The 18,445-nt window shown below is 41.5% G+C and overlaps 1 protein-coding gene and 1 long non-coding RNA gene across 8 annotated transcripts in view; one reads left to right on the forward strand and one right to left on the reverse strand.

Annotated features, from left to right (window-relative positions):
• Positions 1–6,536, reverse strand: part of Rbm46 (RNA binding motif protein 46) — a 39,992-nt gene extending 33,456 nt beyond the window's left edge. For 2 of the 7 annotated variants that reach the window (XM_006501851.2, XM_011240188.2), the window contains exon 1: positions 5,939–6,285. The gene's annotated coding sequence lies outside the window, so the exon portion shown is untranslated. Of the gene's footprint in view, positions 1–5,938; positions 6,286–6,331 lie in introns of those variants that run through there. The other 5 variants (NM_001277170.1, NM_001146328.2, XM_030252743.1 and 2 more) reach the window with 4 other exon arrangements.
• A 192-nt stretch (positions 6,537–6,728) lies between these two features.
• Rbm46os (RNA binding motif protein 46, opposite strand) overlaps positions 6,729–18,445 on the forward strand; it is a 66,934-nt gene continuing 55,217 nt past the window's right edge. The window contains exons 1-2 of the long non-coding RNA NR_040382.1: positions 6,729–6,782; positions 8,721–8,850. This is a non-coding gene — a long non-coding RNA (RNA binding motif protein 46, opposite strand). The remainder of the gene's footprint in view (positions 6,783–8,720; positions 8,851–18,445) is intronic.

Genomic DNA, 18,445 nt, shown 5'->3' on the forward strand with positions numbered 1-18,445 from the left:
TGGGAAGTCTTTCCACGAGTGGCCCAAATATCAGAGGCTCTGAGGAAAAAGCTTTTGTTTTATGCCAGACTGCATTCGCATCCTGTCCTCAAGATCCTCTACACTGATGCTATCTGTCACTGCTGCACTGGCCTCCCAACATGGACCAAAGATGAGTGGGTCTCCATGGATCCTCCAGGTGTTCCTCACCAGATTGGGACTGCCGAGTCATATAGCTACATGGACTGAGAAGCTATCAGGTTCTTGGCCTCTCCAGTGTGAAGTTAGTCACTGCTGGACCACCAGACTGTATCATGTAAGCCAAAATGACAAATATCCTTTGGATCTATATTCATTCTACTGGTTCTGTTCCTCTAGAGAACAGTGTACAATTTTAAACAGGACAGCCAGGACCGGCCTCATGGAGAAGAGAAATAGGCTTTCATCTGAGAATCAAAGAACGTACTCATGCACCTATAGGTAAGAACACCACACAGAGAAAGGCAGAGAGGCAGAGACAGACAGACTGACAGACAGAGACTGAGACAGAGACACAGAAAGACACAGAAAGAGAAAGGGAATGGATAAACGTGTTGGGCATGTACAGTACACAGGAAAAGAACACATGAAAGTAGGGGAACATGCTCAGGACAGTAACAACCACCAAGGCACATTTGCCTTTTAAGCTGGGTAACCAAGTGATTTCTTACGGAATTAAACGAGAATCACTGAAAATTGTGAGCACAGAAATAATTTGTCCAGTCTTATGGACTATGTAGGTGGAGTGATGAAGGTGACAGAGATAAAATCTGAGGTGCAACATCTAAGAGTCAGTCTTGTTTAAAGGTACATCCTAGAGAATTTTCAGACTTCATGGAATGAGAGTCAAGATCAAGGATAAGAGCAAACTCTGAGGCAGAGCACTAAAAGAGGATCACTGACCAGATTTTATGGATGGATATAGCTAAGTTTTGGACATATTCAATTTGAGTATCTATTAAATAATCAATCTAAAGTCTAACAAATATTTAAAGGACAAATTTGAGGCCCCCCAGAGGAAGTATGAGTCATGTTCAACTATAGTTTCTGTTTATTACGTGAAAAGGGCAATATCTACTCAATTCCCACAAAGTGTTATCATGAGGAAAAGTACCTTTGTATTAATTGTCAACTTGTCAGTATCCAGAGTCACCTGAAAACTCAATCTCTGGACGTGCCTCTGGAGGAATCATCTGGATTGTGTTAACTGATCTACAAGCCCATCTCAATTTTAAGTGGATTGTTTGAAGTATGGACAATGAACTGAGAGGATTCACCTCTTCTCTGCTTCCCGACTACAGACGCAATGTAACCAACCACTGCAAACTGCTGCTTCCTTCACTTCCCTGAAAGATGGACTGAACTACTGACATGTGAGCCAAGTAACTCCCCCGTAAGCTGATATTGCCAGCATACTTTATTACTTTATAGATAAAGGACCTAAGCTACTCCAAAATAGCAAATGTTCTCATTTTTTAAAAGCTATAAATTCATATTCTTAATGTAAGATTTCTAAAATGTAAAAACTGGAAACTATAAAACATTAATAGACCTCTATAGACCAAACAAAAAAGCCATAGATATCCTATTGCCCAACCTTTGAGCTGTCAACCCTTCCCTAGTGCCTACAGCAGGCACTAAAACATCACTTCTTGAAGATCCCAACAAAAACTTTGGAAAAAAATAACACTTCATTGACTGTTTGGAGTTATACTTCAAACCAGCAACTTTTTTATAACAATATTTGGCAATGTCTATGAAATTTAAATTACACGTGTACTTAGTAACCCAAGAATGTAAGACAGACTTGCCCAGGTATACAATGGTATGCACAAATTCAATGATAACTGTACATAAAAGCAATAACTTACAAATAACTGTCAACAGATTACACAAACTGGGTTAGAAATCATCATACAACTATACAATGGCATGTTGGTGAGGTATTAAAGAATGGCATGCCTAGAGCACGAGACATGCTCAGTGGTTAAGAGTGCATGTTGCTCTTCCACTGGACCAGAGCTCAATTCTCAGCACCTACATGGTGATTCACAATCATCTGTAATTACAGTTCCAGGGCATCAGATGCTTTCTTCTGACTTCCCTGAGTATGCATGTTATATACATGTATACATACATACATGTTGGCCAAATATACATAAGTGTAATTTAAAAACATTTTCAAAAAAGAATATCATGCCTTTGTGTGTACTGAATATAGAAAAACTTGAAAGAACCCTCTATAGAAAACAAGGCATTCATTACATTGTACATTGTACATACTTCCAATTGTAAATGTTTGGATTTTAGATAAGCATGTATATATTCAGAGATTTTTTTCATGGGCATATAAAAATTAGGAGCAATTTACAAGAAACTATAAAAATTGCCATCATTGGTAAAAATACACCTTTTCTTCTCACTCCTCTGTGTATTCTTTTTAAAGAACTCTCTTGGGCAGATTTTCTTTATGTTTGTTTTGAGACAAGATCTTGCTACCTCTGCAACCCAAGCTTGCCTTCAACCCACAGCAACCCTCCCAAGTGCTGGGATTGCAAAGCATGGCTCAGCAGGCCTAGCTTCCTAACGCTCCTTAAAGACAAACTCCAACACATGTGCAAAGTCACAATGGACTTCTCTGAGTTTCCCTTCCCAACTTCATTTCTTATGTACCCAAAGCAATGCATACTTATTTGTGGCTTCTCAGATGTGCCACACTCTCATCTGTCATCCCTGATGGTCACTGACACCATGAGCAAGTGTCCTCTACTCCCTTTGACTTGCCCACTAGTCTCTCCAAGACAAAGCTCCAACTGGAAATTAGGTACTCCTCAGAGTGTTGTGATAACCCCTCCTCTTCTACCTCTACACTCTCCCTCCTCCCTCGGCCTCCCCCAGAACGTAAGGTACAGTCTTTACTTCCCTAGCACTACATAGTACCCTGACACATGATGCATATTCCATAAAGAAACTGAAGAGACATTATGACTTCACATGACTTAGATGATAGTCCATTTACTCCTTTTAATAATCCTGTGAGATAAATAAAATACTATTTTTGCTAATTTAAAAATCACTGAAACAAACATGGGTAAAATTATGAACTGTGAGACAGATAGGTATTTGTCTATGAAAATGTTCCCTCACTTCAACATTTCTACCCACTTGCATCCTATCCATCAAATTGCCTACTTTGTCAACTTTCCTTAAGATATTACTCTTCATATTTAAAAAAAAAAAAGATGATTCAGGGAGACAGCTCAATCAGAAAACTGTTTGAACCTGGGTTCTATCTCCAGAACCCATATTTTTAAAAAGAAAAAATGTAATAGATCTCTGAAGCTGCCTAACCAAACAGCTCCAGTTACCATTCAATGAAGAAACCCAGACTCAAAATAAATAAATGGTGGTCAGTGTCTGAAGAAACAACACACAGAGAGAAAATAGCTTTCATCTGTCCAAATAAAATCAGAAAACACTTTTAAAATCTTCTAGTCTGGCCTGATCTGGTAGCACTTAACTTAAATCACAGCACTCTGGAGGCAGAGGCAGGGAGAGCTCTGTAAGTATGAAGGCAGTTTGGTCTACCTGGGGAGTTCTAGGACAGCCAGGGATATTCATAGTTAGACTCTGACAACAAAATAAATAAAAATTAAAAAACAAACAAAAACTAAAACCAAACCAAACAAATAAAAAAGGCCATCTAGTCTGAGCAGTGATCAAAAACAAAAGTCTACAGTGTCTTACTCAACACTGTTCTATCATGACACAGCATAGCCACCCACAAACATAATTTGAATCTGAATATTCATCTTTAAATGTCTATGTGAAATTCTGCAAGGGAGGAATCTTGTTACTTAGCCCAGGCGACCTTGAACTGCCCCAGCCTCTCAATTGCTGGGATTATTCACACAATAATGCTACATTTTAAAGGCATCACTAACAGCTCTCACTGTCCTCCTTTGACTAGGAGACACCATCTCATCTCTCCTTTACTAATTTTAGGTTCATCTAACTTAAACAGAAGTAGAAAAGATCTTGACCTTGTGTCCGCACTAACTGTGTGCCCTTCCCTATAACCCAGGGATAGACTGTCTATGGCCTATACCTCCAGCTCCAGTGTACCTGATGCCTCTGACCTCCTAAGGCAACAGTACTCCTGTGCACACACATACACAAACATCACACACTATATATGGGACTATGTATCTTCACTTTTGTATTGTCTTTCAAAAAGAATGCAGTAAAAAAACAGACAAGTAACTATTTTTTTCAAAATATATAGGAAAAATTACTTATCTAAAGGGCTTTCTTCTATTTGTATTCTAACTCAAACTAAAATGTCATCTGCATTATCACAAAAATTTCTCACACTATAAATGTGGGCATTATATAAAGTTTATGTCTTTAAATTATGTGTAGTTTAATAATTTAAGACACAAAACCCCTTTATACAAAGCATATTATATTTTCCTGATTTGTATCTTGTGAACAGTAAATTCCACGTTTGTTGCTTCAGGTGTTACTGAGCTGCCTAGTGCCAATTCTGAGCAATATTTATTTCAGTGAGATAGGGTACTTTAGAAAACGTGTTGAAAACTTTTTAAAAATGTGGTCCTAGGCATCTAAAATATTTTATAAATACAAGTTTAGAGACGAGTCAGTTCAATTTCATTTTAAACTATTTCTATTATAAATAATGAGTGTGTTTGACTGCAAAGGTGAAGTGTTTAAAACTTTTAGTACTAGGTATTTCGCGAACGAAGAACTGACTTAAATTTAGGATGATAAAAAGAAACCAACTATTTAGAAAAATCATTTGTGGTCACAATGCGCAGTGGGTTACTGCGCCTGAGAACTTGTTACACCTCTGAACCCCACCAGGGAGAGAGGCAACTCCTGAAAGTTGCTCCAACTCTCACGCAAGCCGCTGCACTCACACAGGGAAAATTGTTTCAAATCACTGCAAACAAATGTTAAATACTAAACCCAAAAGCGATGTGCTCTTTCAGTTTATGAGAGATACCTATAAATGCTTTCCTGACTAAAGACACTGTCATCTGTAGTGTCATTTGAAGTCTTATTAATTTGAACACAGAAATCACATTTCCCCTTATCTTTTTACCTTACCAACCAACAGATATTAAAGTTAACAGCATTAAAAATTTTTAATTTACACAAATTACTTATTTGCAATCCTTTCTTAACTTCTGGTACCTCTTAAGTTTTCCACCAATGAAAACAATACCACTGAACGCTTAAAGCGTAACTTCACCCATACACAGTTGAATATATATTCTTGGTTTTAATATTTCTTACTTTATAAGGATGTTTGCACCTTACATGAGCTGTTTTATAATTTTGGCATTAATATTTTAAAGTCCAAGACTCTTATATGAAAATTAGCACTTAAAACATGGCCACACGCAGGAAATAAGGCATTAGTTGGTTATTTGGCAAATACAGTGCTAACAAGATCCGAATGTCCTCAGTGGCACAGTTAGTGATTGAGACAATATTTTAAACAGGTATACTTAAAAACAAATCTACCTATCACAGCGCTAAGGTTGATTCTTATGACTACAAAGGAAGTTTCTGAAGCATCTCATTGCCCTAATCCCTTGAAATGAAAACTGCTAGTTATTTAAATTAGCCTATTTCCACATGCATATTCATAAATGATGGGCTGTTACCACCTTGATGCTACCTATAGTGCTTCCTGGTTTTAACCTAATTCTAGAAGGCTAAATGAGGTGCTTTTTCTGAGTCCCCTGGGGTCCCCTTCTCATAAATTCACCAGGAAGCCAGTCCACCAGCATCCACCGGGCCCCTGGACCGGCTCCGTGGTCCTCCCTCACCCCAGGCTGCACTAAGAGTGTTATCCGGCCCGTCGGGCAGTTGGCTCCCGACAACCACTCACGCAGATCCCCTAGGCAGCCCGGCCGCTTCCCAGTCGGGGCGGCGGAAAGTTCGAGGCCCGGCCCCCGCTAGGAACTCTGGGCGGCGCGGCGAGCGGACACAACGGCGACGGGAGGCCAGCGAGGTCGGGAAGCAGCGGCCAGGACCCCGAGGTCCCGGAGCTTCTGCCGACTGGGCAGCCGCGCAGGGAGCCCGAGACCCGAGAGCCGCTGTCGACGGGGCGGCCGCGCAGGGAGCCCGAGACCCCGGAGCCGCTGTCGACGGGGCGGCCGCGCAGGCCAGCCCGCGGACACCGCCCGACGGTGGCGCCCCGGACCCCGCACGAGGGCACCCCCGACTGCGGCCGTTGGCAGCGGTTTGCCGGTCACCCCCGCAGCTCCCATTCCCGCCTCACCCCGTCGGGTCTTCAGAGGCCAGACCTAAAAATCCCTGGACCAACGAGCACAAACCGCCGCCAGAGCTTCGGATCGGCGCTGCGGGCGGAAGCGGTGGTCAGAGGAGTCGCCGCGGGGCCGGACGGGGCAGGGCGTGGCCAGTGGCGCTCGTGCTGTCCTCGCGCCTCGGGGCCACGGGCTCTTCGCCTCAGCCTAGCGTGCCTCACGTGGAGTGGCCCCACCTCGACCAATCAGCGGCCGCCGGTGGGGGCGAGGAGGCGGGACTGAGGCTTGAGGCCGGAGGAGGCACTTGCGACAGGCGAAAGGGACTTGGAGTGGCACGCTCGCTGGCCAATCAGGAGGAGAAAAGCCAGTCTGGGCGAGTGAAGTTTGGCGCGTGGAAGACTTGAAGGCGTTACTAAACAAAAGTTACAAAGTGAACTTGCAGTGCTTCCCTTAAGGGAGATGTAGGTAGGTTGAGAAAGTTCTTTGTCTGGCTGGATGAAGTTTGCAAATCTTGATTGAACGCCTTGTTGGGTGCAAAACAGTCATGGGGACTTTTGTAAATGAGGATGGGAGGGGTGGCCCCTTAATTTCTGATTCCCCTTAAAACAGATATGATGAGACTGGGATCGTAAATAACGTTAACAGAGTTTTAGCCCTTTTATGTTTCTACGTGCCAAAAGCAGTTCCAGGGCATCTTCGTCCGTTCTCACAGGGTTTTTAAAACTAAGTTATAGCATGTTTTACAGACAGGGAAACCGACTCAAGAGAGCTGTGGGCGTTTACACAACGTGTGCATCAAGCGGCTTGTGATATGTTACTATCCCAAAAGGTGCCCCCCAAGGAGAACGCTATGCACAATACCTGGGAGGCGTTGGTAACTCGGAAAGCAGTTATTCCTAAACTCTGCTCTGCACAGTATTTTCCAAACAAGTTGAAAGCCTGAGCCACATCTAATACACTAGTTTGGCTTTGTTTTTAAAGATTTTTTTAACCTCAAAAACTACAAGAGGAAGGTTTGTTAAACATTGTTCGTTTGTTTTGTTTTGTCCAGGAAAGAAAGGTTCTTCACATTCATTTTCATGTCTGAATTTTACAGACTTGATTTTACAGACTAGCTGATTTTAAGCGTCGTTGTAGGAGCCTGTAGAAGCCAGTAGGTGGCGATATTTTATTGTGAGGTGTGAATGAGGTCTTGGAGGTAGCCTGGAGGACTACTTAACATTTCCAGTGTGTTCTCTTTTCACACCCCATCCCCAGTATAAAGGAAACCAAGTGAACAAGAGTTTCATAAAGGTCATTAGAGTGAGGCCTTAGAAACTTGCTTTAGAAAGACAATGTTAAAGACTCAAGTTACAGGGTACATCCTCTCCCTCAAAGTCTTAAAGAAACTGAGCAAATTTTATTAGCAGATGTATTTTTCATTGACTGCTATAAAAGATTTATGCCTTCTGCAACCAAAACATAAAGGAATAGCCTTTATTTCTTAAGTTTCCAAGAAGAGGGCATCTGAAACCTTTATGCTACGAGAATTCTTTAAGAATAGACTGCAAAATAGAAATTTTTAGATGCTTTATGGGGAAAGATGACCCAAATGAAGAAAGATGTGAAATGCAGGTGTTCTTTTGTCTGAAAAGAAGCCAGAATTGGGATAAGCCTTTGCTGATGGCGAAAACAGGAGAAAATCTATCAGCAGCTCAAAGGGAAATTATGCTGTCTGTGGGAATGGAAAGAAATGGTTAAACAGTGGAAGGGACCAGGAGAAAAGGTTCAGCATTTAAGAACCAACCCTGGCTGTTCTTCCAGAGGAGCCACATTCAATCCCAATGGTTTTAACTGTCTGTAACTCTGCCTCTAGGAGATAGACCACCTCTGGCTTCTGTGGGCACATACCCACACGCACACACACACACACACAAACACACCTTTACATAGTTTAAAATTAATAAATATTCTTTAAAATGGAAAGGATGTATAAAATAATTGGTTAGAGTAGCTTGGATGTATATACGTCTATTTTCCCCTTATGAAATATAAGCTTCGGGATTATTTAGAGGTTAGGTTCATAAATGTCCTATAATATACAAACTTCCAAAGGTTAAAAAAAAAAAGTAATGGAAAGTCCTTATAAAACGTTTTCTTTCCAGTTTAGGCCTGATAGAAATAAAGGTGAATTTTCTACCCAAAGGTCAGTGTGTCGCTAGAGATTCCTCCATCCGTCTCTGGTCTTCATGGCAAAGATCGAAAAACGTGGCGACTGCCTGTGTGTTTCTAGAAGTCTTAGCCGTAGCATAGAACAGGATAGTAGCACAGGAAACAGCCCTGCTTTGCTGTGGTTACTCTTTAGTCAAGCGGATACCCTCTCAGAAGTGTGTGTTTTGTTTTGTTTTTACGATGGCGTTACAGTTACAATTCCAGCACACTGGCCCACTCTCTCTCTCTTGGTGGTGTGAGACTTTCTACAACAGAATGTCTAAATGCCATGAATGCCCCATCACTGAACCAGGAGCCATTATCAAGAGGACTCTAAGGGAAGGTAGGTGCTTCAGCAATGACTTTTCTGGTGACAGAAATGGGGTATCTTTATGTCCTGTCTGTATTGCCCTAGGATCGAGAACCTTGCTTTTATGTCAGCAAAACAGAAATCAAGATCTTTGTATGTAGATCAATGACAAGGAATCCAACCCATTGCCAGAGCCTCAGTAAACATCAGTACAAATTGGAGGGAGTTCTGATGAAGCCAGACTTCTCCGGTTTATACTAGTTACTAGTTACTATCAGGAACATGTTGCAAAGACTTCTCACTGTGATGGACAGAGGAAAGGGCCTTGGACCCAATATGCTGTTCAGAGTCATGCCTCCAGCTAGACTTCCTTTAGCTAGACTCACCTCCAACCACAGCTTTGCACTGCCACCTGGGACCAAACACTGTACAGATGAGCCCACTCATTCATACTCAAACCACAACAAGCTTCTATAATAAGCATTGTGGGGGGGGGGACCAAATCCTGATGTGCAGGAGGAACTATAAGCCTGAAACTGCTGCTCGGAAGATGGAGAGCTGCAGTCTCTAGATTAACCTACCGAGCACATCTTCATGGTCTGCTGACCAGCACAACACAGTAGAAACCTCAGGATCCTCGCTGGAAGTTAGGAACACCTACTTACATTCAAGAAACTGGAGTCTGACATCATTTGCCAATGGTTTCACCCAATCAGGATCCTCCTATTTTATCAGAAAGAATTCCCCCCAGGGAAGACCCAATAAAAGAGCCAGGAAACATGAAAAAATATGGTAGCACAATGTAACTAAATTATCAAGAAACACACAAAAATTAGTGGGTTGAATAAATAATTAAGAAACACCCAAACTTTTTTTCTCAGTAGATTTTACTCCTATAGAGCTAGAAATAATTTTTGATAATATCTCCCTTATTAGATAGTGGTATCATAGAAGAAAACCAAAATACAATGGCGGGTGTTCTAGGGATTTAAGTGGAACCAGCAGGCCCTCAGGATCAGCTTTCTAGCAAGACCCTGTGCTTTAGTAAACTACCCTTTGAACCCTGCCCCCACCCCCAAGAGTGCTGACATTTCCGCTGAGCCCAGACTGGCAGTTTTCTGAAACCCTGCTATTGAGCTCTGTGGACTTTCTTTACCAGGTTCTACTTGGGTTTTCCAGATGCTTGCGATAACACCCAGCCCCGTTTTACAAGGCTGCTTGGTGTTCTCAGCATCTTTATAATCCTGACTGCATGATGGAACTACCTGCCCACTTGCAACTCTAGGTTTTAAATACAGCTGTCACATTTCAGGTCTCTTTGAGTAAGTCTCTGCCTCCCAGGTTGAAGACCTAGTTACTTTCAAATAAGTGTGGCTTTCTTTGTTCTTAATCATGTGGATTGCATCCCCGCATGACAGTGGATACAAAGGAAAACATAAGGCGAAACTGATTTTTTAAGATGATAGCAGTGACAGTGGTCACACCCTGAACAGTGTGCTGCGTGGGTGGCATGGGGTGGCGCGGGCTGCGGAAACGTGGGGAGTGGGGAGATGCCTGGAAAGGAATGACAGTTCTGACTGGTGTGAGCCACAGCTGCTCCTTAGCAAGATTCTCATCTGAATAACAGGACATGTAGGAGGACAAAGGAAACACCTTTTGTACCTTAAGCCCAGAGCCAGCCCCTAGAGTGAGAATTTGAAACTGTGGGTTGTGGATGCAGAGATAAGGCAAAGAGTTCATGTGCAATGTATAGCCCAGAGCATAACTTTCCTGCTTATTATTCTCACAAACAGCCCAAACTGTATCACTCTTAGTCCTGTCAGGCAGAATACTGGCAAAAACCACACAGGGCTGCCCTTGTCCCTTGTGGCTGCCGAGGTCTAGTGGTTCGCATTGTCCTTTACAGTGCTCAAAGGTTCAACATGTGCTTTGCGGTTAGATGCTCAATATGAACTTGTTGTACATAGAAGAGCAAAAAGATAAGAATGGTGGGCTGGAGAGATGGCTCAGCAGTTGAGAGTACTTGTTGCTTCTGGAAAAGACCTGATTCAATTCCCAGAACCTCTATGGTAACTCACAGCCATCTGTACAATCATGTTTAAATGTATGTCTCTAGAGAATTATAAGTGAAAAATCTTTCATATTTGTTTATAGACATGAAAAGTAATTGTAACAATGAAAGAAAATGGCATTTTGGAATGTTTTAAATTTTACTCCGTGTGTGTGTGTGTGTGTGTGTGTGTGTGTGTGTGTGTGTGTGTGTAAATGAGTATATAAAATGTGTCAGAATACAGAGTGGAAGCTAGGTGAGTACTTGAAATGCCTCAGAAGAATGTGTCATTTTATTAATGAGGACGCTAAAGACAACTGTAATGATACAAGGTATAGTCATCCACTTCAAGCTTGCAGCTACAGGTGTGTGCGCGTCAGTTTGGTCTTGGATTATCAGTTTTTCAAACTGATGCTATAATCGCAGACTGAGATAGGGCACAGAGGCTGTATCAACCAGGTGACTGTACTCTGCAAAGTGTCTTTAGGATGTGATGTTGGTTTGTCTTGATTTTTTCCTGCTTGCTGGTACCCTTCAGGCTGGCATTAAAGAGAAGCCAAGAAGACCCAGATGGAGCGGAGAAGCTTGTGTTCACAAGAATAGACTTCCCTGTGTGGCTTTCCGGCAGGACAATCCCAAATATTCTGCATACCTATCTTCCACTCTGCGTTCTGACACACGTTCTATGTGCAGGCATGTTTGTCTATAAGGCCTTTCCCTGTACAGCTGACTATGCTGTCTCTGCCCTGACTTCCCAGGAGCAGCAGCATATTGAATGGCGTGGTCCACAGTGCTAAAGCTTTGAGACCGTATTGAGCTACAGAAGGATAATGTGAGCTCCTGCCTTTATGAAGTGGACATTCCTGCTGGATCTTTATTTGCAGGCTTTTTATTTCTTTCTGACTCTAGGGAAGATTGAAATACTTTGCTGAGTAAGAATGGAGATGGTGAATACCGTTGTCTTGTTTGTGATTAGAGATGTTTCATTTTTTTCCCCTTTTTAATGTAATATTGGCTATAGGTTTGTCATCTGTAGTCGTTAGTGCACTGTGATCTGTTTCTTTTAGTGCTAGTTTCAGGACTTTATCATGAAGGAATATTGAACTTTCTCAAAAACCTTTTCAGCATCCAACTAAGACAACCCCGCGATTGCTGGCTTTGAGTCTATATTCTGGCTTGCACTTATTGATCTGTATATATTGAACCATGCCTGCATTCCTAGGATGAAGCCAGTTTGGTCATTGTGAATAGTCATTTTAATGTGTTGTTGAGTTCAGTTTGTTGTTGAATTCTTTATCAAGAATGTTAACATCCATGCTGATTCCTGAGATTGACCGATAATGTTCTTGCAACCATATGCATATTTTTGTTTGTTTTTTTTGTGGGGGGGTTGGTTTTTCTTTTTTATATCCTTATCCAGTTTTATCATCAAGACAATATTGACTTCATAGAGTAAGCTTAGTAGCCTTCTTCCCCTTTCCATTATAGGACTGGCTTCAGGACAGTTGGGACTAACTTTACTTTCAAACTCTGTGATTTAGTGCTGAATCCATCAGGGCCCAGGATTCTCTAACCATGAGACTTTTTCTTTCTACATCAATTGCCTAACTCCTTATAGATCCTATTAAGTTGTGTATATCCTCTTGATTAAATTTTGGGAGGTCATATATGTCTAGAAATTTGACCTGTTCATTTTGATGTCCTAATTTATTTGAGAATCAGGATTTGAAAGTATGCCCTAATGATCCCTGAATTTCTTTGGTATCAATTAAACTCTCTCCCTTTTCATCTATAATGTTAATAATTTTGGTCTTCTTTCTCATTGAGTAAACTGATTAAGGTTTGTCCTACTCCAAGAACCAAGTCTACGTGTTTCATTAATTCTTAAGAATTTGAAGAACATTATTTAATTATTTATTCAAGATATTTCTGGTTTTTAATGTAGGCATTTGTACCTGTAACCTCCCCCTGGAACTCTTGGAACTATTTTCCTTGTATCCATATGTTTCTGTAAGTTGTGCTTTCAGGTTCCTTCTGCTCTAGGGATTTTAGTTCTAGTTCCTGATTTTTTTCCCAGTGATTCATCCATCCCTCGGGGTACTGTTCAGTCTCCCATGTCTGTATATTTTCTGGAGAACCACAATAATATCAATGTGATTACCCAATGATGAGACAGAGTAAAAGAAGCTATTTTTTTTTTTTTTGGTATTTGTTAAGAATTACTTTATATCCAAAAACATTTTGGAGAAAATTCCATAAAAAATTAATGTTCAGAAAAGAACCTGAAGAGAAAATCTCCAGTAGTCAGACAGGACCCCAGGGGATTCATGGGGATGCTAACTCACCTTCAACATTTTTGACCCCAAATTGTTCCTGTCTAAAAGAAATGGAGGGTCAAAATGGACAAAATGGAGCAAAGACTGACTGAATGACTGACCAGTGACTTGCACAACTTGGGATCTGTCTCATGGGCCGGGTACCAAACCCTGACACTACTACTGATGCTATGTAGTGCTTGCACACAGGAACCAAGCATGGCTGTCCTCTAAGTGACTCTACCCTCAGCTGACTCAGACAGATGCAGATGCTTGCAGCCAAGCATTGGGCTCTAAGACTTTGCTTTTCTTTGCAGGCAAGAAGTAGATGGGGAGCTATTTTTAATCCACTCTGCTAGTTTGTTTTATCATTGAAGAATTGAGATCACTAACATTGAGAGTTATGAAGTATGTATTAATTCATGACATTTTGTTGGGTTTTTTTTTAAATGTTTGATAGATTTCCAATTCTCATTTGCTCATTTACTGACTCTCTCTTCTTTTTCATGACCTCATGATGTTTTTTGTTTGTTTGTTTGTTTTGTTTATTTTTCAGTGTGTAGAATTGCTTCAGGTATCTTTTCTAGTGCTAGCTTAGTGGTCATGAAAGCTTTCAGTTTGTGATTACTGTGGAATGTTTTTATTTTTCTTTCAATTGTGAAGGATAGTTTTGCTGCATCTTCCCCTGAATTAAGAAAATATTCTGCCTATTATTTTGGGGGGAGGGTGTTTTTTGTTTTTTATTTTCCTGCTTTTTGCTTTTGTTTTGAGTCAAGGCCTTTTCATGTTGTTCTGGCTGGCCTGGAATTCACTGAGTAGAGCAGACCAGTCTTGAATGTGCAGAGACCCACCGCCCTCTGCTTCCTGAGTGCTGTGATTAAAGCCGTGTGGTACTCCACTTGGCTCTGGTTATGAGTTTGCTGAGTGTGTTTTCTGTCTGTAGCTTGTATGTCTCTCCCTTCTGTGCCCGTGAATTGCAAGCTTTGTCTGTTAATTGTGCACTCTAAATCTTTCATGTCTTGCTTATTTCTACTCCTCATTAGTTCATCTCTTTTGTCTGACTACACTAATTTCTCTTTCCTTTCTTAACGCCCTGTGGGTGGGGCCTTCTGGGAGTTTTTTTTATTTAATTTGCTGAGCTTTTCATTTTCAGATTTTCAATTTAGAAGTTACTGTCCCTTTTTACTTTGTTAAACTTTCCTATAATTACTTCTTTTCATTTCTTTGTCTAGAATTTCATTTAGTCTCACTAGAAAATTTAACTGTGGAGTCACTCATTGTTGAATGAGTATTATTGTCTTCATTTTTTTTATGTCCTGTTTTCTTCATTTGGGACTTTTATACCTGAAATTAAGTCATTTGTTGTATTTTTAGTTACTCTGTAATTACCTACCTGACTGTTTTGACAAAATGTCTCCAAATAGCATCCTATGTAAGGAAGCAAGGGTTTATCTTCCTTTACAGACATTGAGGCAACAGCCCATCATGGCAGAAGACATGACAGCAGAAGCCAGGTGGCTGTTCTCATTGTGTCCTCGGTCAAGACTTGGAGTTGTGAGTGTGCTCAGCTTACCTTCTCTGTTTAGTCAGCCCTGACACAGAGCAACATTTCCAGTAGACCATCCTACCTCAGTTAATCTAAGCTAGATAATCTCTCACAGACATGCCCATACATTTGTTTCCACAGTGATTCTCTGTCTTCTCAAGCTGGCAATCAAGGTTAACCACAACATATCATGGTCCTTCAACTAGAGCACTTGTACTGTTTAAGTGGGGTTCAGTTGTCATCTGAGGGGTGGTTTATGATGGGCCGGGGATAGAACTCAGTAGAGGAACCCTCACTCTACAGGCTCAGGCACTGGACATAGTCTCTTGTACCTTTCCAAGCACAGAATACTAACTGTAGAAGCAACCTCAACTGGAGGATAAACCCACTAAGAAAATACTCTGTAGGTGAAGAGAAATAAGTGCCATTTTCTCAAAGATCTCGGGTGGGAGCTAAAACATAGGTCAGTGATTGAGTGTCTACCTAGTACACGTCCTGCATTCTAGCCTCCTAACATTCACGGGTACACACACATTCAAGGACTCACCTAACTTCCACTCTGCACTTTGGCACATTTTATACACTCATTTGGCGTGCGTGCGCGCGCGCGCGCGCACACACACACACACACAAACACACACATATTTAAGAAAAGACCTACCCTGCATGAGTAAGTGTTCAGAAGAATAAATACTAACAATGTAGAGAAATGAGACTACTCTCTACAAGGATGTCCTTGTAGCCACTTTTGATGGTCTAATGAAGCATCTCAACAGAGGACCTGGGCTTTAAACATTCTGTAAATCCTTAGTCAATGTTTTAAAGCCATGTTTTATGTATTTCTACCCCATCTTGTCTCATGCCTTAAATTCCTTTTTTTACAGAAATAATTATGAAGTTTGTTATTTTCATAAATCTCCATCCAGAATATGTGTAAAATGTAAACAGAACTTGTAGTCAAGTTTCCTGACAGTCATCTGTGTGTGATGTGCCAGAGGCAAAGTAAAGAGGTGTGTGTGGAGAAGGGCATCAGGGAAAGCTTGAAAGAGCAGACATCTATCTCAGTGTTGATTGAGCATGTAGCAACTGCTCCCTTTTCGTTTCAGCCAGCAATGAGACACCTAGCCACGTTAGGTGTCTGGACCAACATAGACACTTAAGAGCTCTAATCCTTTTGCCTGACCAGATCCTTGGAGAGACTTCAGGCTGATCCATACTTACGGGACAAGAGCTGTTGATGTGATAAAATTTGCAACCTGGACTTGTGTGACTAAACACAAACAAGGAGATTTTGTCAGGAACACTTACACATTTTTTTTCAAAGGAGAGGTAGGAAAGCCAGGAACAAGATAAAGATGCTTTCAAAACTTACATGGCCTGAGTCACAGTAGAACAAAGGAATAAGAAATGCCCAGTTTGGGGACAAAGTACCCAAGATTCTTTGATCTTCCATTATGCTTTCCAAATTTTTTTTAATTTTATAAAATATTGATATTCAATTGCATCAGTTATTATGAATATTTATGAGGCCATGCTGCTCAGTAAGTTTCAAGAAGAGCCAGAATTTGAGACTTGCGCTATTTTGATTTCTGTATTCCAGGGAAGAAATGTAAGAGATTTCACTCGAGGTATTTAAATGGCAGCTTGAGTCCAGAGTCTCATGAAGTGTGATCCTCAGTTCCTCTTACCCAGTAAAAATGGATTCAGGAAATACATTGTTTAAAGAAACTGGTAAATTGAGCATGTCGGTTTATTCGACTGAACCTCTGATAATTATCAGTTCTTTCATATCACGGAGTGTTTGCCCCATAAGAATTATAAACTCACAGTTATGCTCACAATCGTGTGTCTGTGTACGTAATATTTTTTTCCTTAAATTTTTATTTGCTTGCATGTATGTATCCTTATAAGTGGGTATCATATGTGTGTAGAAGAGGGTGTTGGATTTCCTGGACCTGGAGTTACAGACAACTGGGAGCTACCTGACAAGAATTCTGGGAATCAACCTCAGGGAGAGCACTGAATGGTCTTAACCACTGAGCCATCTCTCCAGCTTCTGATGTATGCTTCTTAATTAAAGACTAGGAGGTCAGACTTGATTAATCATTGAGCAGAGGTGAGACATGATGCCCAATACTGTGCTCCATTTTTTAATTCTGTGGCAGTGTGAATAAGAATAGGCCTCACAGGTCCACGTATTTGAGAGCTTAGTCACCAGGGAGTGGCGCTATTTAAAAGGATTGGAAGGATTAGGAGGTGTAGCTTGGTGGAGAAAGTGGAGAAAGTTGGGGGTGGGCTTGGAATTCGGGCAAAGAAAGGCACATTACCTAATTAAATGATAATTAATCTTCTTATCTCCAAAGCTTCTGGTGGACCTGCCTGTATTAGTCAGGGTCCTCTAAAGGAAAAGAACTGGTAGAATGAATATGTATATTAAAGGGGGATTTATTACAGAATGTAATCTGCTTAGTCTCAACAATGGCTGTCACAGTGAAAAGCCTAAGAGTCTGATCACTGTTAGCCCATGAAGTTGATGTCTCTGCGTACCCAATCTGGCAATGGAGTCCTGGAGGATTCCTGGAGAGCTGCTCATCTTCAGTCTATCATGTTTCCTGAAGAAGATGGATTTAAAATCACCCATATCAACAGGGTAGAATGATTTACAAATGATAGTGAGGACCAGCAGGCAAAAAGCAGGGTTTCCTTTTCCTTGTCCTTTTATGTAGGTTGCCACCACAAGATGTGGCCCAGATTAATGAGGGTCCTCTTGCTTCAAATAATCTGACTAAAATAATCCCTCACTGGAATGGCTAGCAACTTAGGTTTTAGTTAGTTCCACTTGCAGTAAAGTTGACAACCAAGATTAGCCTGTCTTCGTGAGGGGTGATCCCTTTGCTGGGGGATTGACTGCCCTCACTGAATTACCCTTTTATGTTTGGGATAGCTTGTAATATTGGGGCTCTACCTAGCTAGAGAATTAGCTTACCCAAATGGTCCTCCACAGAGCCCTCGTCAAGATTATAACACTAGGACCTAGAATTAACAAATGGTGTTGTGAATCTAAGAGCAGTAGCAAGCTGAACAGGGGGAAGGGAACATTCCCTGAGTTTCAGTCACCATTCTATGGCTGTGAAGAGACCATGGCCAAGGTACCGCTTAGGAAAGAAAGCATTTAACTGTGGGCTTGCTCACAGTTCCAGAGGTCAGTCCATTATCATCACAGCAGGGAATACGACTACTGGCAAGGCAGGCTGGGTGCTGGAGTAGTAGCTGAGAACTCCATCCTCATCCACAGGTAGCAGGCAGAGACTGGAGGTCTGGACTGGCTTTCTAAGCCTCAAGGCCCACCCGCAGAGACACACCTCCTCCAACATGGGCAACCCTACTCCTGCAGAGACACGTCCTGTAATCCTTTCCAAGCAGTTCATCAACTGGGAACTAAGCATACAAATGGGGTTGCGGAGGCTGTTCTCGTTCAAACCAGTACACTCTATAATATTGATTCCTACACACTCCACTTGCCTATGCATCCTTCAATAATCACCTATAATGCTTACATTTCTCTTCCCGCCCTAGCCTAATTGCTCATTCCTAATAGTTACCGGAGGCAGTGAAATGTTTAAGCGCTGCCCCGACTGCCTTCAACCTCCTTAGACAGAGCCCTCTGCAGCATTGTCTCCTGAATCTAGGACCTGAGTCAGAGTTTTCCCACCGAGA

The sequence above is a fragment of the Mus musculus genome, chromosome 3 (genome assembly GCF_000001635.26).
Source record: "Mus musculus strain C57BL/6J chromosome 3, GRCm38.p6 C57BL/6J".
Lineage (NCBI taxonomy): Eukaryota > Metazoa > Chordata > Mammalia > Rodentia > Muridae > Mus > Mus musculus.